Genomic DNA, 23,944 nt, shown 5'->3' with positions numbered 1-23,944 from the left:
GCAAGGTATTGGACAATTACATATTATATAAAATGTATTTTACACAAACATACATACTGAATATTATTTATTTATTTATTGCAGTACTTGATCCCGTCCTTCCCACCCAACAGGGGACTCAGGGCGGCTTACAATAAAAACACACATATAAAAATAATACAGAACATTCAATCAATTAAAATTAAATACATTAAACATTCATAAAAATATACATATAAATATACAATTGGCACATTTCGAGTCTAAAAACTGGGTCTGTCATTGAATTCTAAAGCGTGGTAGTAGTAATGTTGCTGTTATTGTTTGAAGGCCTGGTCCCACAACCAGGTCTTAACTTTTCTATGGAAAGATAGGAGGGAGGGAGCCTGCCTGACATCATTTGGGAGGGCGTTCCATAGGTGGGGGAGCCACTACTGAAAAGGCCCTGTCTCTTGTCCCCGCCAGCCGCACCTGTGAGGCTGGCGGGACCGCCAGCAGGGACTCACCTGAAGATCTTAAATTTTGAGGTGGTCGTAGTGGGAGACACATTTGGACAAGTAAGCTGGGCTGGAACCGTTTAGGGCTTTATAGGCTAAAGCCAGCACCTTGAATTGTGCTCAGTAGCTAATCGGCAGCCAGTGGAGCTGGTACAACAGAGGAGTAGCATGCTGCTTCAGTTATTAACCTGGCTGCCTCCCGTTGAACTAGTTGAAGCTTCCGAACAGTCTTCAAAGGCAGCCCCACGTACAGCGCATTGCAGTAGTCTAATCGGGATGTAACAAGAGCATGGACCACTGTGGCCAAGGTACGGTTTCTCAAGGTACGGTCGCAGCTGGCACACGTTTTAGCTGTGCGAAGGCTCCCTTAGCCACCACCGAGACCTGGGGCTCCAGGCTCAACAATAAGTCTAGGATCACCCCCAGACTGTGAACCTGCACCTTCTGGGGGAGTGTGACCCCGTCCAGCACAGGCTGTAACCCTATACCCTGTTCTGCCTTCCGACTGACAGGAGGACCTCTGTCTTGTCTGGATTCAATTTCAATTTGTTGGCCCTCATCCAGACCGACACAGCGGCCAAGCACCAGTTTAGGACCTGGACAGCCTCATTAGTGACAGGTGGGAAGGAGAGATAGAGTTGGACATCATCTGTATAGAGATGACACCAGACCCCGAAACTTCTGATGATCTCTCCCAGCGGCTTCATGTAAATATTAAACAACATGGGGGACAGTACTGAACCCTGTGGAACCCCACAAGTCAATGGTTGTGGGAACGAGCAGTTGTCCCCCAATGACACCATCTGGGACCGACCCTCCAGGAATGAGTGGAGCCACTGCAAACAGTACCTCCAAGTCCCATTCCCGCGAGGCGTCCCAGAAGGATACCGTGGTCAACGGTATCGAAGGCCGCTGTGAGGTCCAGCAGAACCAGCAGGGACACACTCCCCTTGTCCAGCTCCCGGTGAAGATCATTGACTAAGGTGGCCAAGGCTGTCTCAGTACCATGCCCCGGCCTAAAGCCAGACTGTGACAGATCCAGAAAATCAGTGTCAACCAAGAATCCCTGGAGCTGCGAGGCAACCACATGTTCCAACACCTTGCCCGAATAGGGAAGATTGGAAATAGGCTGAAAGTTTCAGAATTGAGTGGGATCCAGTGATGGTTTCTTCAACAGCGACTTGATCACAGCCATTTTTAGGCTCACTGGAAACTTGCCTTCCCGGAGGGAGGCATTCACCACCACCTTCATCCACTCGGTCAACCCCCCTCTGGCTTCTCTCACCAGCCAGGATGGGCAGGAGTCCAGGATGCATGTGGTCAGTCTCGCCTCTCCATGAATTTTGTCCACATCCTCGAGCTCAACCAATTGAAATGAATCCATCAAAACTGGACAAGCAGGTGCTCATGCTACATCCTCAGAGTCTGCCGTTAATATGGCATCAAAGTCGGAGCGGATCAGAGCGACTTTGTCCGCAAAGAACTGAGCAAATGCTTCACAGTCGGCTGCAGAATTATCAGGGATCCCACCTTGAGTGGTGGGAGTTAACAACCCTCTTTTTTTCGTGTCAGGAGCAACCGGAGCTGCTTCTGGAGTGAGAAAATTGGCCGTCTGCAAGGACGTTGCCCAGGGGATGCCTGGATGTTTTGATGTTTTACCATCCTTGTGGGAGGCTTTCTCATGTCCCCGCATGGAGCTGGAGCTGATAGAGGGAGCTCATCCAGGCTCTCCCCGGGTTGGATTCGAACCTGGCAACTTTCAGGTCAGCAACCCAACCTTTAAGTCACAAGGCTTTTATCCCCTAGGCCATCGGTTGTTTGCGGACGCAATGTTGGCCGCAAGGAAAACTCTTCTTGCGGCTTTGATTGCCGCGGCATATGTCTTAAGATAGGAACATAGTTGTGTTTGGTCTGACTCGTACTCTGATCGCCACATGCACTCTAGTTCTCTCTTCTTTTGCTTCATCGCTGCCAGCTCCTCAATAAACCAAAGAGCTGGTTTAGCTTAGTTACTCAAGAGAGGACACTCCAGAGTGATTGTGTATTGTTCTAGTCATGCCTCCATTCCAGAGAGAGACCAGAGCATCAACAGGATCACAAAATTATTTTCTGGAGGTTATTGGCATACATTGTCAGAGTGAGATTTGCAGACTCCAGCTAGAATTTAGTCGGTCGCTTACATTGGTTTAAGGGTCACTCATGATAATGTAAGTCACTTTTGTGATCAATGAGTAGTTGTGGTGGAGATTGCAGCAGAAGTCATCCCCATTTATTTATTTAATTTGTGACAAAAGCATTGCATAAATAAATATGTTTAAAACTGATAAAACAGAGGGAACACAAGCAGCTAAATAATTTCGGACCAAAGACGGGCAACAGCGACTACATTATCTGTAGCTTTAAACAGTTCTTCCTCTGTGCATGAGGCAGGGGATTGTGGGCAAGCATACAGATGCTGAGTTGCTTGTTCTGCTCCACAGTAAGTTGCACAAAGTGGAGGATTCTTCTAGGACATGCCATTTTGCCAGGTTGTCATTTGATCTGCCATCTCCACTTCTGAGTCTGTTGAGGGACTTCCAAGTTGCCTATTATTGGTTTGCCCCTGGAGAAAAACCCTTGTGGGGGGCCATTCAGTTGGAATTACCTGATTTTGCTGCCCACAGGGATATTCTTGCTGTTGCTGGAGGAACATTTAGAGGAGTAATGGTTCTCATGAAACTTTTCCTTGATTTAAGTCTACTGGGAGGAGGCTGATAGCCATACAGTGGGTGGCTTTCACAGTGTCCAGCCTTATTTCTCTCGTAATTTGCAGCAACTTCCCATCGCACCTTGGGGGGAGGGGGGGGCGGCAATGCCAGCTAGCTTATAGAGTCTCTCAACAGGTGCATGTTTAAGACATTCTGTGATTATTCTACATGTCTCATTTGGTGCTTTGCTTGGGCAGATTTATGCCAGATGAGGCAGGCATACTCAACAGTTGAGTAAGACAAGGCCAGGGCTGATGTTCTTATTAATTTCTTCACCCCCATGCACTGCTAGTAAGTTTCTGTAGGATGTTATTGCGTGCAGCTATTTTGTCCTTGGTGTTCGCACAGTGTTTCCTAAGGTGATGCTGAGATATTTAGGGTGGGAACAGTGTTCAATCTCTTGGCCTTTCCAGTAACCTTCAGTTTTCTGTTGGCTTCACGATTATGTAGATGGAAAGCACCCACTTGTGTCTTGACAGGGTTAGGCTTCAGGTGGTTATCTTTGTAGTAGCTGGAGAGATCTTTCAGGGCATCAGTAAGTTGTTTTTCAACTGTTTCAAAGTCTTTTGCTTGTGTTGTTAGACCAAGGTCACCAGCATATATAAAGCGATCCCCACCAGGATATAAAATTGTTTTTATCTCTTAACAGAAATGGTTCTCACTGCTGTTTCCAAAACCTTTATGTAAAAATATAAATGAAAAGCACATCCTACCCAAGCCTCCCACAAAATTTAATGTTAGATGTTATTTTAAAGAAAGAAAAACATAGTCTTTGCTCAACCTACGAGCAAAAATGATTTTCAGTCAGAAATACTGTGGAGAAACATACATTGAACAGTTGTACTGCTCAGCAACTCGGCTTCCCTGGGGAGCCATCTCTCTACAGTTGATCATGTCTTCTGATTTTCTTTTTTTTTTTTAGTGACCTCCAGGATTTCCCTCCATTTCACAAGATGAATTCCTTGAAACAAAAAACAAAACAAAAAAAAAACAGAAAGGATGACTTCCCAAGGCAAACCTAGATGGAACATAAGATACCTCACACATTCTTTGTTATATGAATAAGAGCAGACAAGGAAACCAGCCACTCTGAGCAATGATTCCTTGAAAAGATCCATATCAGAAGACAATCTTAACTCCTTACATACAACTTTTTTTAACTGAGTGGCTTAAGAATTCCACTTCAACGGTTTTTTCACCTTTCTGGGTGTAAGGATTTCCGGAGTTAGATATTCATATGATGTTATCAAAGCTGGGTGTGAATGGTGATAGTTCCTCAACTCATGCTGAAACATCAGCTGTAGAACCTGGGAAAAAAGAGGTAAGTCATATAACTTCCCAATTTAAATCAAGTTATTTTAAGAATAATAAACAATCATAATCTAAACAACGATTCTCATATCCATTTAATGTATTGAAATATTATTATTAGTAATTAGGCACACATTGTTATGGATGAGGTTGATAACTCAATTTATCGTAATTTTAATTCCACTTTGGATGGAAAGGTATTAGAATATAATGGAACCAAATTCTTAAGGAGATGATGGGATCTCTTTATTTGGAAGTCTTTAAAAATGTCTGGATAGCTATATACTGAGGATGGAATTCCTGCATTGAGCAGGAAGTTGGATTGATTGATTGATATAGGGCTCCTTCCAACTCTATGATTTTGTTTTTATTTCATTCTAATACAGTGGCTCTCAGCCTTTGGTCCTCCAGGTGTTTTGGACTTCAACTCCCAGAAATCCCACCAGACTTAGCAGTTGTTAGGAATTGTGGGGGCTGAAGTCCAAAACACCTGGAGGACCAAAGGTTGGGAACCACTGTTCTAATACATTGGTTCCAATGTTTGGTGGAGACTTGAACCTGGATCTCCTTAGTGGTGGCTGATGTTTAAATCAGAACTTTTAAAACTTTTTCTATGTGTGGCACCTTTCTGTCAGAGAAAAATTTACATGACCCCAGGTATATAGGTAAAGGTAAAAGTTTTCCCCTGACATTAAGTCTAGTTGTGTCTGACTCTGGGGGTTGGTGCTCATCTCCATTTCTAAGCCGAAGAGCTGGCATTGTCCGTAGACACCTCCAAGGTATGTGACCGGCATGACTCATGGAGCCCCATTGCCTTAGAGTGGTACCTATTGATCTACTCACATTTACATGTTTTCAAACTGCTAGGTTGGTGGAAGCTGAGGCTAACAGTGGGAGCTCACCCCGCTTCCCGGATTGAAACCACCAACCTTTTGGTCAACAAGTTCAGCAGCTCAGCAGTTTAATCCGCTGCACTATCGGGGGCTCCTTCCCAGTTATATAGGTATATATACCTGGGAAGTAGTATATAGTAAATGTTTGATTTGTATACCTATTATATCGGAAAGCCTGCAAAACCTTGCTCTTCCGACAAGTGTTCAATGGGTGAAAAACTCGGGGCTATGTCTGTTTTTATTGTTGCTTTTATTGTTTTTATTGTTATTTTAACGCCAAGTGTATTGTTTTAATCTATATTTGTAAACCGCTCCGAGCCAAACTGGGAGTAGCGGTATGTAAGTTTAATAAATAAATAAATAAATAAATACCCAAGTATATAGGTATATTCAATAAGTATACAAATCAAACATCAACATTTGCAAGGCTTGCTAAACTGGCTGATTTTCCCTTTTAGTGGAGTACAGCTGAAACTTCTTCTGCAGAATCCACTGTAAACACTTCATGTTCCTGCTAACAGATTTGTGGAAATGGGCAGCATTCAGAAACTTTTTACTGTTGCCAATTTTGTCATGACGCCAACAGCGAGTTATTTAAGAAGCAGTGGGTTAAACTAGTTGTGACAAATGGTTTTAAATTCTTTATCCAAGGTGCTTCCCCACTCCCAAAAAAACCACACAAGAGATTAACTACCTTGGCTAGATCCTTTAACATTTGGGTTCAACCCCAGAGTGGATTCACTGCACCACTGACATGGAATCCACTAGATGCCACTGTTTTTTTGCCATTTATTGCAAGGGAAGAAGCAGAAGTCAAACAGTGATGCTTTTGTCACTCTCACTGAAAAAGAATTGCCTACCTCATTCTCATATATAATTTGACACACAAATGTCAAGAGCCACATTTCTAGAAATTGAATCTGTTCTTCAAATATTTTACGTCAGAAATGGGGAGGATGACTAAAGGATGACTAAAGATCCACAGCCTTTTGTCTTGGAAATCCTTTCTCTTATGCTCCTAGTCCCCTCCACTTGATGCTGCTGAGCTGACATTTTGCTGCCAGGTTGCTGCATGTAGCAAGAAAAACTTCAAGGCTGCAGCATCATTTTTTTTCTCCCACCAATTTTTTTAATGAGGAAAAGCTCTCACCATGCTCTTTTAAACTTTTCACAAGTTAAAAAAGCATTGCCAGGAGTTATCTTGATTCACTTTACAAAGCCAGTCAAATGTGACGAGGCCATTTTTATCATTTGCTTGAAAATACCCTTCGAAAAAACAACTTTCAGAAGATAAAAATATATTTGTTCATTTCTCAGCATGAAACACCAAGAATGTCTGCTTCTAGTCCTCAAAATAGCAGCTGCACTGCTTGGCAGAGCAAGTCTCTTTTCAAAAAATATCAGAATTGGTTATTTACTTGTGATCTTTTTGTGTTCACCACAGGCCTCCTAACCCTCTGGCTTCACACACTTCTTTCTCTTTTTTCCTTCTTTCTTTCACCTTTTTTCTCCTTCTTATACTAACTTCTAATATTTCCTCCTTCGGTTACTTTGTTCTATGGCTTTTCTCTTTTGTTCTCACCCAGATTCAGAAAAATGTTCAGCATAACCCTACTTTGAGACAAACGGTCCAATTCTATGCCCTATTTCAGTGGTTCCCAACGTTTTTTTTAACCAGGAACCACTTTGACCAGTGACCACTTTGACCAGGGATCACTTTCCTACATTAGTACCAAAAGGGTTATGAATTGGTTTTTGGTCAACTTTAGATTTGGTTTGGTTATTTGGGGTGCTGATTCAGAAAATTGCACTGGATAGACCACATCAGCTCTAGTTTCTGATACAGAACATATGCCATCCAGTAGTCATCTGCTCACCCACAGAAAACCATATTGAATAATCTAGAGCTGATGTGGTCTATCCAATGCAATTTTCTGAACCAGAACTCCAAATGACCCCAGGAACAGGCCAAAAAACAAAGACACCAAGGCACCCCCACTTCCAGGCACCACATGGAATGGCTCCACTCAGGGGGAGGGAGGAGGAGAAGCAGCAGTTAGGAGGCTTGTTGTCATGCTTTTCGTGGTTGGTTGGTCTCTTGACATCCCCATTGCCTTGATACTATAAGGGGGTTTCACAAGACCAGTTGTTCTCATTGCAATGGTGTAGTAATGGTGAGGACACAGACCATATTTTAGTTCTTGGGAACCACTGGTGGTCCACGGACCACAGGTTGGGAACCACTGCCCTACTTGCTTGAGAGCCAAAACTACTGGAAATCTCAGGGTGAATTCACTTAGCAATATATGCAGTGTTCCCTATCAAATTCTCTACAGATTTTGTACTGCATATATAAACCCATATTAAGTTGTCTTTACTATTCATACTTGAACTTGAAAGATTTCACCTTGATGCATCTCTCTAACTAGCCTGGTAATAATAAAATGTAATAAAATTTGAAACATTTTCTGTTTGAAAGTGTTATTTCCTGTTTCATTGTATGGTACAGTAGAGTCTCACCTATCCAACACTCACTTATCCAACATTCTGGATTATCCAACACATTTTTGTAGTCAACATTTTCAATTTATCATGATATTTTGGTTCTAAATTCATAAATACGGTAATTACTATGTAGCATTACTGTGTATTGAACTACGTTTTCTGTCAAATTTGTTGTATAACATGATGTTTTGGTGCTTAATTTGTAAAATCATAACCTAATTTGATGTTTAATAGGCTTTTCCTTAATCCCTCCTTATTATCCAACATATTCGCTTATCCAACGTTCTGCCGGCCCGTTTATGTTGGATAAGTGAGACTCTACTGTACTTACTTTTAAAGTAGTTGTTATATTCCACAACTTCATTTTTGTGGCTGCTACAAACTATGTTGAATTGGTTGAGGCTCTGTGAGAGATTCATTGGAAAACTATAGCAAAATGTGTTGCAGGAAGTCCCACAAAAACAAAGCTTTTGCAGTGTAATAAACTTTTTCCATGTTTTTATGATAGAACCAACTAGTAATGGCCTTTACAATCCAGGAACAAAAATGTGTTACATAGTGATTGACACATTTAAGAACATAATCCTTTTGAAACAATGGTTCTCAACCTATGGATCACCAGATGTTTTGGCTTTCAACTCTCAGAAATCCTAACAACTGGTAAAGTGGCTGGGATTTCTGGGAGTTGTAGGCCAAAACACCTGGGGGGACACAGGTTGAGAACCACTGTTTTAAAACAATATAACATTGTCTTTTACCCACCATAAACACCATCCTCAAGTTCTTCCATGATCTCACAGTTTTCAATTGTTTCCTCAATTTCTTCCTAAATATCATAGTTCCCCAAGGCATCAATACAGCCATTTCCTAAAAGCTTTTACTTGTACAACCTCTTGTCTCTTATACCATAACCATCTCAACATTGCAACAAAACCAGTTGTATTTGTTTGAGGAATTTATATATATATATATATATATATATATATATATATATATATATATATATATATCTCTGTAAATACCCAGGACATTCAAGTGTTAATTTCATCAAGCATTGTTAAATCTCTTAAAACATGTGCTGTTCCAAATATGTTTGCATGTATTCATTACAAGCATAATGGAACATAGATTATTTTTCTGAACCTTTAGTAACTAAAGGTGAACTACAGTAGAGAGCTGTAAGGCAGTTCCAAAATATATTATATTTCCTCATCAGGTAGACTGGTGAAAGTCTGCCACTACACATTTTAAGCAAGATGCCTTAAATCCAGAAAGCAAGAATTCCCCAAGAGGGGTTTGTATTAAATATTACATGTACCACATACGAACAAACGTAGAAAAGGTTTAAGGTAAATTTTCCAAACTAAATATTCTGTTCCCAGGAGATCCTTCTTACAAACCCATTTACGTAGCAGTCAACAGTTCCCACACAAATTGCTTTGCGCAGCTCTTCCTAAAAGACTGCTATGGAAGTGGCAACTTCAATAACAAAAAGAGGCATATTTAATTTATTAAGGGAAATGTTTAAAATGCACTCTAGCAGGTTCTGACCTACTACATTGGGAAATAGAGATTATTTAAAACAGAATTATTCCCCGCATTAGGTTGGCCTCAAGAGATTGCCCAGTCTAACATGCTAGTACAGTAGAGTCTCACTTATCCAACACTCGCTTATCCAACGTTCTGGATTATCCAACGCATTTTTGTAGTCAATGTTTTCAATACATCGTGATATTTTAGTATTAAATTTATAAATACAGTAATTACTACATAGCATTACTGTGTATTGGACTACCTTTTCTGTCAAATTTGTTGTATAACATGATGTTTTGGTGCTTAATTTGTAAAATCATAATCTAATTTGATGTTTAATAGGCTTTTCCTAGATCCCTCCTTATTATCCAACATATTCGCTTATCCAACATTCTGCCAGCCCGTTTATGTTGGATAAGTGAGACTCTACTGTACATTGACACTCCCAAATGTTTCTTCAGCCATTTCAACCTGCTGCCTTCCAGATGCTTTGGAATACAGATCCCATTATCTTAAGCGATAGCCCATTTTGGTTGGAGCCAAACTTGGAAATAATTGGATGGACAAAAATATTATCATACAAAATCATGACAATGCATGGATATGGCAACTAAGGGCCCACAGTGAAATAATCAACAAAAACAGGATTGTGTCAGATTCCCTTCCTAGCATCCTAAAGTCCCTTTTTGCCATGTCTTATTTGGAGAAGTCCTCCTCAAACTAATAAGAGAAAGAAGAGATTCAAGATAACAAACTCCAGTCAAGGCTAAAGGAGACTGGTCGTCCTGTCCTGGCACTGGCAAAAGAAGAGCCTGGATCATCCTATGCAATTCCTGTATGGGATAATCCATGAGAAAAATCTGGGAGCACTTCATCCTGTGGAGCTTCATTGATTTACTTCTCAGTTGCAAAACACAGGAAATACTCTGACCTGCCTTAAAAAGAAGTACAGTAGAGTCTCGCTTATCCAACGTAAACGGTCCGGCAGAATGTTGGATAAGCGAATATGTTGGATAATAAGGAGAGATTAAGGAAAAGCCTATTAAACATCAAATTAGGTTATGATTTTACAAATTAAGCACCAAAACATCATGTTATACAACAAATTTTACAGAAAAAGTAGTTCAATACACAGTAATGCTATGTAGTAATTACTGTATTTACGAATTTAGCATCAAAATATCACGATGTATTGAAAACATTGACTACAAAAATGTGTTGGATAATCCAGAATGTTGGATAAGCGAGTGTTGGATAAGTGAGACTCTACTGTACCAAGCTGATAAACCAGCCAGGCATTCGGTTACTGCAAACAATCAACTAAAATGCCCCTTTTGTGACCTTGGTCAGATATGTTTGTCTTTAAGGATATCAGAACTTCAGCATGTACATTAAATTACTCTTCTAGTGACTCCCTAATTGGAGCTGGACCTTCCTCAGGACTGCATTTCATATTTGGACTCACACTCAGTGGATCACACTCTGCTTTTGCAGACTTCCTATGTATGTCCTGGGATTCATCTGATTTCTCGACTATCTAATCCCAAGGATTATAAGTAAGCTTACCTAGTAGAGTTGTGCACGGAATTAATTTTTACCGTTTCTTTCATGTCTCTTGTTTCTTCAGGAGCACAAAATGGGAACTCCTTCCCCGCATGAAAATCAGCTCGACACGTAAAGGAAGCTGGAGCCTGCTTTCATCTGCAGCTGAGCACCTCCCGGAAGTTGCCTCCTTGCCTTGGAAAGAATGTGTGTGTGTGGCATGCAGGTCCAGAAAGTGCACACTCCTGCCAGTGCCTGCAGCTGAGTGCCTCTCTTACTTAGGCAATCCCTCGTAGTTCGAGGATGATTGTCTTCCACCTTGGAGGTGTTTCCGTAGATGGCTGAAGAGACCTATTCTTGATCTGCATGTTCTCCCGCAGTGAGGACATCGATTTTCAGGTGGAAGGCGGTCCCAGTCAGGGTTGGCTTGACGCTCCTTCCTCTTGGCACGTTTCTCCCTTAAGCTTTCCATTCGTGCCTCTTCAAACTCCACAGCACTGCTGGTCACAGCTGACCTCCAATTAGAGTGTTCAAGGGCCAGGGCTTCCCAGTTCTCAGTGTCTATGCCACAGTTTTTAAGGTTGGCTTTAAGCCCATCTTTAAATCTCTTTTCCTGCCCACCAACATTACGTTTCCCGTTCTTGAGTTCGGAGTAGAGTAGCTGCTTTGGGAGATGGTGATCGGGCATTCGGACAACGTGGCCAGTCCAACGGAGTTAATGGCGTAGGAGCATCGCTTCAATGCTGGTGGTCTTTGCTTCTTCCAGCACGCTGACATTTGTCCACCTGTCTTCCCAAGAGATTTGCAAGATTTTTCTGAGGCAACGCTGATGGAAACGCTCCAGGAGTTTGGTGTGATGTCTGTAGACCGTCCACGTTTCGCAGGCGTAGAGCAGGGTTGGGAGGACAATGCTTTGTAAACAAGCACCTTGGTATCTCTACGGATGTCCTGGTCATCAAACACTTTCTGCTTCATTCTGAAAAATGCTGCGCTCGCAGAGCTCAGGCGGTGTTGTATTTCAGTGTCAATGTTGACTTTTGTGGAGAGGTGGCTGCCAAGGTACTCAAATACTCAATTTTTGTCAAATCTGTCCCAGATGAAGCAGAACAGCCTCCAATTGTTGAGGAAAGCTCAAGTCACAGATCATGAGTGACCCAACTCTGTAGGGATGTGACAAGCTAGCAAACTTCATCATATTATTTCTGCTCTGGGCAGCAGGAAACCTTTAGTCTGACAAGCATTTAGGGGAGTTTTTACTTCTACGTACAATGAACTGAAGGGGGGTTCAATAGGGCTTTACAAATATTAGAGGATCATTGTAAATGACATGTATGAGTTGTATATGCCTTAGGTTTGGACCCAGGATTGTAAAAAAAGTTAAAGAGTTCTTTAAAACATAATCAAATGTCTATGAGGTTAAACCTTTTCTGCCTTTTCCACCATCTACTTCCAAGACAAGATACATACCGTTCACATTTGGGCAGCTTATCTTTGTCCATGGTGTGAAATTTTATAACCACATCTGATAAGGTAGTGAAAATGCAACGATAACAATACAAATAGGTAACTGATGTGCTTTCCCAGTCACAAAAAATCTGCTATTTGACACAACTGTCTCACTCTAATGGCAGACTTGGCTTTATGAAATTAGGACCCTAGCACTAGATCTGAAAAGCCTTATAATTTATTTATTTATTTATTTATTTATTTATTTATTTATTTGCTGTATTTAAATGCCACCTTTCTCACCCTCAAAGCGGTTTCCAAAATAAACATGGCAAAATTCAGTGTCAAACATACATATGAAAAACCAGAACAAAAAATCTGCTATTTGAAGCAGCTGCCTCACTCTGTCTAATGGCAGACTTGACTCTATAAAGCCAATGAAATTAGGGCCCTAGCACTAAATCTGAAAAGGCTTATCGTGTACCGTATATACTCGAGTATAAGCCAACCGGAATATAAGACGAGACACCTAATTTTACCACAAAAAACTGGGAAAACTTATTGACTCGAGTATAAGCCAAGGGTGAGAATTGCAGCAGCTACTGGTAAATTCCAAAATAAAAATAGATATCAATAAAATTACATTAACTGAGGCATAAGTGGGGTAAATGTTTTTTGAATATTTACGGTATTTCCAAGAAAAACAGTAAGCTAACTCTGTAAGTGCATAAGTAGGGTCAATAAAAACAATATGGTATCAACAATAACTTTATAATCATCATCATCATCATCAACAACAATAACAACAACTTCCTTTGTATCCTGCTCTATCTATTTCCCACTGGAGACTCAGGCTGGCTTCCAACATAGTAACAGGCAAACATTCAATGCCTATATAATCAATGCAGGGCTTGATATAGCTCTATAATTATATATACTAATTTCACATTTGCATTCCCCCCCTGAAAAGTTTGCAAATCCTCTGTGCATTTCCCTCCTGCAATATTTGCAAATCCCATTTATCTATGTTTACATCTATCTAGACATCTGTGTGTGTGTGTGCATATTTAAAAGGCCTATATCTATATTAATATCTATCTATCTAGATATTGCTCTATATATAGAGAATTATATCTTTATAGGACTTGCAGAGATTTGCAAACATATGAGAGGAAATTCATATATCAATGTATTTGTAGGGGGAAATCTATATATTATTTACAAGCTTTGGGGCATGCATTTGCCCAAGGAAGAAATGCAAGCAAAGCCCTCCTAAAAACAACGTTGGCCTCTTTTCTCCTCCCCTTTCCCAACTCTTTTATTCATCCCTTTTCAAACTCTAAAAGTAGCCAGAAAAGGCTTTTTAAAACTTCCCTTCCTCTCCCAAAAAACCCACCCCATTTTTGTTTCCTTAGGACTAAAAAGAAATACACACCTTCTGTTGCTCTTCTTTCCCTCCTTCCCTCTCTCTTGACTCAAGCGTTCTTTATTTATTATTATTATAGTAATAATAATAATAAATCCTGCAAATTTGCAAGAGTCTCTCTTTCTTCCCCTTCCATCCATGAAATATTTTTCTTCTTCCTGGCTTGCAAGAGGCTCTCACTTACTCTCCTTTCGCTTTTGAAAATATTCCCTTGTCTCTCTCTCTCTTAAAAAATAAGATAACTCCAGCCAGGGAGGAGAAGTGGAGAAGGGAGGTTTTGGAAAAGAAAACATACTGTAGTCTCCAGGCTCCAGCTGCCTAGCTTGACCTTGACCCGATTATAAGCCGGGGGAGGCTTTTTCAGCCCCCAAAAAGAGATAAAAACTCTGCTTATCTTCGAGTATATAAGGTATTTATTTATTTACTGGATTTATATACCGCCTTTCTCACCCTCAAAGCGGTTTCCAAAATAAACATGGCAAAACTTAATGCCGAACATACATATAAAAAACCAGAACAAAAAAATCAAAAAATAACATCTAACTATAAATTGAAACTGTTAAACCCATACTAAACCATAAAAACATAGGCAACATTTAGACATGGAATTTAAACATATTAGTATAAACATTAAAACCACATAATTCAAAACCATTATCCAAGGCCATTCCAACAGTCAATTGCACCCAATCCCTATTCATTTCTTGCACTGCTCACTAATCACAGGCTTGGACCCACAGCCATGTCTTTGCTTTCTTTCTTTTCTTTTTTTTGAAAATAGTCTTTATTTGCAAAAAAAAATTATGTACAGATAAAAACTGGGGGTGTCGAGGGGGATGGGGAAATGATGGGGAAAGGGGGAGATGTCTGGGGATAGGGAAGAGGTGGAAAGAAGGGGATAGGAAGGGGTGATAGGGGTGGAGGATGAGTACTTCCGGGTCTGCTCCGGGGGTTGAAAGATTTTTTTTTCTCTTTCTTCTTCTTATAAGATTTTTTCATTTGTTTCTTCTCTGCTTCCATTCAGGTTATTTCTTCTCGGTTGGTTCTTCCCAATGTGTTATATAGTTTTCTTTAACTTTAAACTTAAAAATCTCTCTACTTTATTCCAATATGTTTCCTTTCTTGGTCTTCCTTGTTGTTTTGCCATCAAATAAGTCAATCTATCCATGTTCTTAATCTCCGCTACCTTTATTAGCCACTCTTCAATCGTAGGGCGTTTGTTCTGTCTCCAGTACCTAGCATACACTATTCTGGCGGCTGTTGATAGATACGTCAGTATCTTTTCATCATTAGATCCTGGTTGTATTTTGGATATGTTCAATAAAAATATTTCTGGTAATCTGGGGAGGTTGTTACCTAATTTTTTGAGTATATTCATGAATCATGTTCCAGTATTTCTTTGCAATTTTACATGTCCACCACATATGTTGGTACGATCCTTCTGCCTCACCGCATTTCCAGCATTTTGTGCAATTAGTTTTATTTATTGATCCTAATTTTTTAGGGGTAAAATTTTTTAGGGGTAAAATATAGCATCTTTAGCCAATTTTCTTTCAAATTGTAAGAATACGTGAATTTGATTTTTCTGTTCCAACAGGCCTCCCATTCTTCCATTAGTATACTTCTAACGTTTTGAGCCCATTTTATCATACTAATTTTTACTGTTTCTGTGTTCCATTCAATTAGGAATTTGTAAATTTTGGAGATGATTTTGTCTTCAGAATTCAAGATTCTGTCCCAGGTGTTTCCTTTATCCATGAAGCCCTGTCTCTTATCCTTATTAAAGTATTCTTTTAGTTGCCAATATTGCAACCATGTAATATTTCTGTATTTGCCTTTTATCTCCTGTTGCGGTAGTAGTTCGTATTCTTGCCCTTCTTTCTTTATTATTTATTTATTTATTTATTTATTTTCTTTCTGAAGGCCAAGAAGGAAGGCACTGATCTAATTTCACTGGGGAGGGCGTTCCAAAGCCAAGGAGCCACCACTGAGAAGGCCCTGTCTCTCATCCCCACCAACTGCACCTGCGAAGGAGGTGGGACCGAGAGCATGGCCTCCCCAGAAGATCTTAATTTCCTAGATGGTTCATACAGAGAGATGCATTTGGACACAATGAAAGTACTTATTTTGCTAAGTTTGAAAATCATCAAAGTTTTATTTTTGAAATTCTTGTAATCCAAGAGCAAATGAATCAAGGGAGGGCAGGAGCAGTCACAACAACAAGAACACTCCACAGTGAAACTATGCATGGCCTAATATAAGCAAGGAGTGAGTAATAAACCTTATCCAGACAATGCACACAAGATATCTCTGGGTGCAGTTACACTGTAGTATTAAAGCAGTTTGACACCACTTCAACTGCCATGGCTGAATACTATGGAATCCTGGGAGCTGTAATTTGGTGACGTGCTAGCACTTTTATGGAAAGATGACTGGATTCAACATAGTCCCACCTTAAGGTAAATCATTAAGTAAATGGTACAATCCACCCAATCCATAAACACTTTCAGCTGCTGTTGCTTTTAATGTGAAATATAGATATTTGATTTCAAGGTCATGGCTCTCATTTTTCTCTGCCTCTCAAAATGCTTAGTAAGATACCAGAGATGCAAATTCTTTCTTCCCATAAAGATTATGTATGGTCCTCTTGAATAATTTATTACTTGTTGGTATAAGATTTAGTTCTAATATAACATAAAATACCTGTTCCTCTCTCAGTGGGAATTAAAACAGTCTTTTAAAAACTTTCTTCAAATACAACTAAATCTCACGATTCTTCTACATATTACTTATTTTTCAATATGTTTAACATTAAAAACACCATTATATTGTTCAGAAATGGAGTAAAATTACGATTACTGTAAGGGCAGATGGAGCCAGTGACAGCTTTAAATGAGCTATCCAAGGTGCTGAATGGAAGACATTTAAATCTTACCTTCTCAGGTTTGGTCAGGGCATGAGTTAAAGAGGAATCACTCTGAATCAGTCCAGACAAAAAGACATCATTTCCCCAAACATTATGCCAGCATGTGATCCAGATCTTGAAGATGGTGCATGGCCAGAATCACTGGGTTGCTGTGAGTTTTCCGGGCTGTATGGCTGAGTTGCAGAAGTCTTCTCTCCTGAAGTTTCACCCACATCTATGGCAGGCATCCTCAGAGCTTGTGAGGTCTGTTGGAAACTAGGCAAGTGTTTCCTCAAGCAGACAAGAGTTCTTTCTCCCACCCTGGACATTCCACAGATATATAAACTTCATTTGTCTAGTTTCCAACAGACCCCACAACTTCTGAGGATGCCTGCCATAGATGTGGGTGAAACGTCAGGAGAGAATGCTTCTGCAACTCGGCCATACAGCCCAGAAAACTCACAGCAACTCATGGTGCATATTGTTTTTATCTAATGTAATATTGTAGTTGATAAGCAAATGATCAACATTGTCAAAATTACTCAATGATAAGTAAAAACCTGAAATTTAATATGCATGCATTGCAGTCTTTCTCAGTTAGTAGTAAACTCCAAACATGTGGTGCAAAATCTAATCTTACTCCCACCAATGAGTAGACCCATTGAAACGAATGGAACATGTTAGCCACAACAACCTCTAGTTTTCTTTAACCATAACATCAAATTTTGTTTTGCCCCAAGTGCATAGAATTAAATCTACCTTAAGGTAAGATAAAACTGAGTCAGAATCTAATAATACTGTAGACCTCATCCCACCTTTTCTCATATAGTCACCCTGTTCCATACACAGTTTTGTTTTTTAAAATCCTCAAACGGGGAAGTTCCCCAACAACTGCCATGCAGAACACAAGCTCAATTTACTAGTATATAAATTATAGGATTATGAAGCCACAAAAGATGCCACCTGCAATCCTGTAATCTGCTCAGCAGACATCCCTTTTGTTTCAAAAGAACTTTGTGTGAGCAACAGTGCACAGCTGTAGCCTGCCATTTTGCCACTTAGCTACCTGACCTTACGCTATAACCCAATGTGATTTAAATGGGCGTAACTCACTAATCACAAGATTACAGCTTAGTGCTCTACACCAAATAGCAGATGCTGGCAAATTGAACATGGTTCAGATTGAGATGCATTGAAAGGGAAGAGAATGCAGCCAGTTTAAAAAACAGAACTTGTATCTCCAAAAGAGGTTAATAACAGGTCATTGGATATATTTCACTGACTAAACCCGGCCATGCTTCGCTGTGGCTCAGTGTGATATGTAATAAATCTGAAAGTAAATAAAAGTTTTGTAGCGAACATTGATTCACTGAGAAAACACACCATTCAATTCAGTACCCTGCTTTGCACTGTTGTGTCTATATGGAATTTATGGAAAGAAAGGAAAAAAAGTTTTTTCCCCAGAAATCATTTTTTTACTGTAATGCTCGTGATTTGACTACATTTTTGGTTTGTCTATTTTCTGCATAAAAATTAAGCTCAGACAGTTTACTAACTCTGAAGCACTGCCCATGAGAGAAGCAACTGTTTTCTAATTTCAAACTTGCAAAGATTGCCCCTGCACTTTCTTGATAGTCATTGCGAACACAAGGCTTATTGGTAACGGAAGTTGTGTGAAATGTGAATGTTGGCCAGATTTAGTGGGATTTCCTGGGCAATCATCCCCAACTCCTGTGTATATGTAGAGTTGGCCATGTTGGGTCTGTGTGCCAGGTTTGGTCCAGATCTGTTGTCGGCTGGGTTTTGTGCACTCTGGATAAGGGTGAACTACAATGAAAAATAAATAGAAAGAAAGAGCTGGATCCATATAAATTTGTTTTCAGCACAGCACCATTGACACTGAAAAAAGGTAAGATATTGGTTTCCTATGATTCCCTCTTTCCCATGCAGCATTATGTTGAAGTGGGAATGATTGTATATAGAGTTGTTTAAATGTAATTGAGTTATAGTGTTGCAATATGAGCTGGAGATTGCATCATGCACTGTCTGCTGTCCACTATGCGAGTGTGTAAAGAGTTAACTGTGTATTGCATCAAACAGCAGAGGTGGTTATAAATAGCTCCTTGTGTTATCTCTCTGCACTCTGTCTGTATATATCGTCTTGAGAGTTTTCCGTTTGTTAGTAAACCTTTTGTAGATAGCCAAACAGGCTTCAGCCTCGTTATTGGTGCCAGTGATTCTTCGTTGATCTTCCGCTGCATGTGTGTTTATCCAAACCGCGCGCTCTGACACATTAACCATTACAAACCCACACTGCTCCTCAAATCCTGTAAAGTTACACTATTTAACAAAATTGTGGGGGGGGGGGGTCTGTTCCTGGTTTGAAAATATTATTTCCTGTTTAATTGTGCAGTACTTACTTTGAAAGTAGTTGTTATACTTCAGAAACTTCATTTTTGTGACTGCCACAAACTTATGTTGAATTGTTTGAGACTCTATGAGATACTCATTGAAAAACTATGGCAAAATGTGCTGCAGGATGTCCCACAGAAAACAAATTTTTGCAGTCAATAAACTTTTCCTATGTTTTTTACGTAGAACCAATTAGGAAATGACATTTATAAACTAGGAACAAAAATTGTGTTACATAGTGTTATGTAAGAGGGGGAACTGGAAATTGGGAATTTCTTGTAGCACACATTTTCTCCATAGGAAGATGGGTCCAAACATTTTTTAAAAATGCAATTAACAGCAGCATGAATATTAGATGAAAAGTTAACACTAAAGAATAAGGAGCAAGGTCTTTGGAGATGTAGTCCTCATATTTGTTGAACTCCATCCTTATATACAGCCATGACTTTGTTAGCAAGCAAACAAATCCTGAAGGCTTTAAAAACCTGTGGGCTGTGGCGCAGGCTGTTGAGAAGCTGCAATAAATCACTTTGACCATGAGGTCATGAGTTCGAGACCAGCCCGTGGTGGGGTGAGCACCCGTCAATTAAAAATTTAAAAAAATAGCCCCTGCTCGTTGCTGACCTAGCAACCCAAAAGATAGTTGCATCTATCAAGTAGGAAATAAGGTACCACTTATAAAAAAAAAGTGGGGAGGCAAGTTTAACTAATTTACGACATGGAATGAGGAAGTGCCGTCAGAGTGGATGATGAAGCAGCTGCTCCCCCCTGTGGCCAGAATCGAACATCCCCTCAGGAGAAGGTTAAATTGCCTCTGCGTCTGTCTGTCTCGGTCTCTGTTTGATGTGTTTATGGGCATTGAATGTTTGCTCTATGTGTGTATAATGTGATCCGCCCTGAGTCCCCTTCAGGGTGAGAAGGGCAGAATATAAATACTGTAAATGAATATAAATACTGTAAATAAAAACCAAATTATTTTAATAAACACAGATTTGTACTTTCAGAAATGTATTTCTTTTAATTTTTGTGGTCTTATTTAGATTTTTTTCAAATTGATTTTGGATACTTTATGCTTGAATATAAACCACATTGGGAGGGTCTTGCCATTAAAAGTTACATAAATCATTGATATAAAGAACAGCATTTAACCTGTACCAGTTACTTGGCATATTTGTCCTCTCATTCATATAAATGTTGATGTGGTCCTCGTTTCTTCTGTGAATTAGCATGTACCACAAGGAATTTATGTGTTATTTTCATTACAATCCAGTTTTGCCCCTATTGCTTTCCTTTTGAAAGCCTAGTAGTGTATACATATACATTTTCTTTTCTTTTTTTAATTTTTTTTATTACATTACTATTAATTTGTTACAAAGAAAAGAAAAATCTTTACAATTCATATAATTAAGTCTTTTCCTTCCCCCAGTGTTCTACCCGTTGTGCTCCCCATCACCGGAGTCCATTTCTTTATAGTCCAACCAGAATCTCATTTCTTCTGGTGGGGGTTGATTCCCATCTTCTCTCCTTAATGTTTCTTCAATAAATTTCTTCCATATGCTTTCAAAATCATTTTTCTTCCTTAGGCCTTTTTTGACATTTAAATTGCATGTTAACTTATCATTTATTGCTAATTTCCAAATTTCCTTGTACCAATCTTCTATTTTAATTTCCACCTCCCCTTTCCAATTTCTTGCTATTAATAATCTTGCAGCCGTTAGCAACATTGTTACCAAATTCTTTTCATTTTCAGCCTGTGAGAAACGAATGTGACTTTATGATAATCCCAGAATGTTTTTATTCTGCCTCTAGTGTTAAAAATCATGAGCAGTTGATGAAGTGCACAAGAGAAGTACATGATGTAAAATATAAAATTTATATTTCATCAGATTGAGGTAAGGGGACAAAATAAACAAAACTAACACCATGTTCAGACTTTCTCTGGGTAAACAAAATCAGTGGAACATTTCCAATTACTTCCCATCTGTGTGAGACAAGTTCCACATGATGGCTTGTGCTGTTCTACAACTGAAAAGAAAAGAGCAATAAATTGTTTCTATAATATTGTCCTGGCATAGCACCATGTGAGGAATCTCCAAATCCATTTTTCATTAGCTGATTGGAACTGTATGGCGTAGGCATGTATTGCAAGCACAAAGATGGTGATGTGATCCACCTTATTATTTTTTTTAATAAACTAAGCAAGGGTACACATTTATTAAGAGCAAGTTTGTGTCAGTGTTCTTTACAAGTTTGCACAGTGGAAATGGATGTAGCAGAAGAACATTAACTCCCCTGGCTGTATCCAGACTGCCGAAGGAAGATAACTAAGATCACTCTATCACATCACCTGCAATCTGAACTTTTCTGAAACCACAAGGGGTTTGCTCACAAAGTATGACCTGCAGTTAAGAATACAGGATATAATAAGGCAAGAGGAGAATGAGTTAAGGAAACTTTCACAGGTTCATAAACAATTTGGACAAGTGTAGGAACAGACAGATCTGACAATGACAGTATCTATACTGCAAGGCTATGGGTGCATCTACACAGTTGACACCACTTTAACTGCCATGGTTCAATACTATGGAATATTCTGATCTGTAGTTTGGTGAGGTACTTTTGGGGAGAGAAGGCTAAGAACCTTGAAAAATACGATTCCACAGCACTGAACCATGGCAGTTAAAGTGGTGACAAACTGCATTAATTCTACATACTAGTTTCACTTAGATAACATGCAAGCAACCACCTCATTGGCTATTTACAGCTGCCACTGGCATAAGCGATTCTGAAGAAAGTACACCATCCAATTTGGCAGGACCACATAACACACCCCTTCCAAGAAGTATTTGTCCTCTTGATATATGATTTCATCTCTGCAGAACAGCAGGTTCGGGGTCCTGGTGTGTCCTGGTGTGTCTGAGACTGTAAAATTGAGAGATATTGGTACAGTCTGGGCCTGTAGGGTTGCAGAAGGATCAGTGTGGTACAAATAAATAGATTCTTATAGGCCAGACAATGAGGGCTTTGATGGACACCCATGGGAAAAATGAAAATGTAAATGACCTCCTACAGCTGTGCAAATTATTGGAGAAATCTTTCAATCTGGTGCTATCACAACTGAAAACACTCAATGAGAAGATGGACCTTGTTTTTAAAGGAATATCTCTTAGTCTGAAACAACCGACACATTATGCACCCCTTGAGAAAGAATCCACTGGGTCTTCTAACCACACTGTGGAGGCGTGCGCATTAGATATAGACGGCGAGGAAGAGGAGAAACTAAAGTTACTCCCTATAGTGACTCCATTAGAAATTAGGGAGAACAATAGAGAAGAGTTGTCTAGAGAAGTACAAGGACTAGTGAAGCCTGGGCATGAAAATAAGGTTCTAGGTCAATTGAAAGTCCATCCATTGATACCATCTGAGTCTGCATCATCTTTACCACCTACCACCACACACCGCCTGTTATCTCCAAACCAACTGGCATTTGAAGTAGCAGACTCGATGCAGAATAGGGGTAAATGGGGATCAAGGATAGCGGTTTTAAGGTCTCTTGCCCAAATCCTATTTATGAACCCTGTAGATATTAACATTCAATCTCTCAATTGGCTGCACAGAGACTTCCAATCTCTCAACCGCTCTACGCATCTCTTGGTTACACTTAAAAACATGTCCATCATTAAGGAGTTACTAAGCTCTAGAGATCGTCTTGAAGCATGGGGCATCCGCATTAGGAGGGTCTTCTTCGACCCCTGGATTCGCCCCCTGATCCCTGACCTACAATTACATCCCCTAGAGTTAACATCTATTAGTAACCATACTCTCCCAAATCCTTTATACTGGACCCCCCCTATCTCAGCCATGTGTCCACGGACCCCCCTAGTTCCCCATCTCTGTGCCCATTCATGTTCTCAACTCCCTCTACAAACGCTTCCTTGTTATAGTCCATCTATTAGTCCACCTAACACCCTAGAGGACTCTCTTCTACTGTTCTCACAAGATACATCTCTAGCCACTACGCACGATAGGTCCCAACATGGCTCTCCTGCTCTGGAGAGCTGACTAAGCCCGTTAAAAGGCAGTTTCATCTCGCCTAACCCTACTGAGGGGGCGGGCGGTCCCCAGGGGGGAAAGATTGAGGTCATGTGGGGGAGGAGGAGAGGCAGTCACCAAAATCCCAGGGAGAAGCGCAATAGAACACTTGCGACCCTGGAGAAGGAAAGGCGTGGTAGTCCTCATGACAGTCCCCTCGGGCTTAAGGTCCTGCTGTTGAATGCCAGGTCTGTTAATGGTAAGACCTCCGTCATCCAGGATCTACTCCTGGATTAGAGGGCGGACCTGGCCTGCATCACCGAGACCTGGTTGGATGAGCTGGGTGGGGTTAACCTCACTCAGCTGTGTCCTCCTGGTTTTGGGGTGCATCAGCAGGCCAGCCCTGGGGGGCGGGGAGGAGGGGTTGCGGTGGTCTTTCGGCAATCCATCGCCGTGGCCAGGTGCTCTGTTCCGCAAGCCTCGGGTTTTGAGTGTATCCACCTGAGGGTAGGTGTCCGGGACAGTTTGGGGATTCTGCTGGTGTACCGTCCACCCCGCGACACAGCAGTCTCCCTCCCTGAGCTTGCAGAAGTGGTCTCTGGCATGGTGCTGGCCTCCCAGCACCTGGTGGTGCTGGGGGACTTCAACATTCACGCGGAGGCCCCTTTAACTGGTGCAGCTCAGGACTTCATTGCTGCCATGACAACCATGGGACT

The 23,944-nt window shown here is 40.4% G+C and overlaps 1 long non-coding RNA gene across 1 annotated transcript in view; it reads right to left on the bottom strand.

The window, feature by feature from the left end:
* Positions 1 to 50: 50 nt before the first annotated feature.
* LOC134299969 (uncharacterized) overlaps positions 51 to 23,944 on the bottom strand; it is a 43,269-nt gene continuing 19,375 nt past the window's right edge. Inside the window, exons 2-3 of the long non-coding RNA XR_010007225.1 lie at positions 4,423 to 4,530; positions 51 to 4,184 (exon numbers count right to left, since the gene is read on the bottom strand). This is a non-coding gene — a long non-coding RNA (uncharacterized LOC134299969). The remainder of the gene's footprint in view (positions 4,185 to 4,422; positions 4,531 to 23,944) is intronic.

The sequence above is a fragment of the Anolis carolinensis genome, chromosome 6, assembly GCF_035594765.1.
Source record: "Anolis carolinensis isolate JA03-04 chromosome 6, rAnoCar3.1.pri, whole genome shotgun sequence".
Taxonomy (NCBI): domain Eukaryota; kingdom Metazoa; phylum Chordata; class Lepidosauria; order Squamata; family Dactyloidae; genus Anolis; species Anolis carolinensis.
Note: the sequence above shows the minus strand (reverse complement) of the source record. Positions and strands in the feature narration are given on the sequence as shown.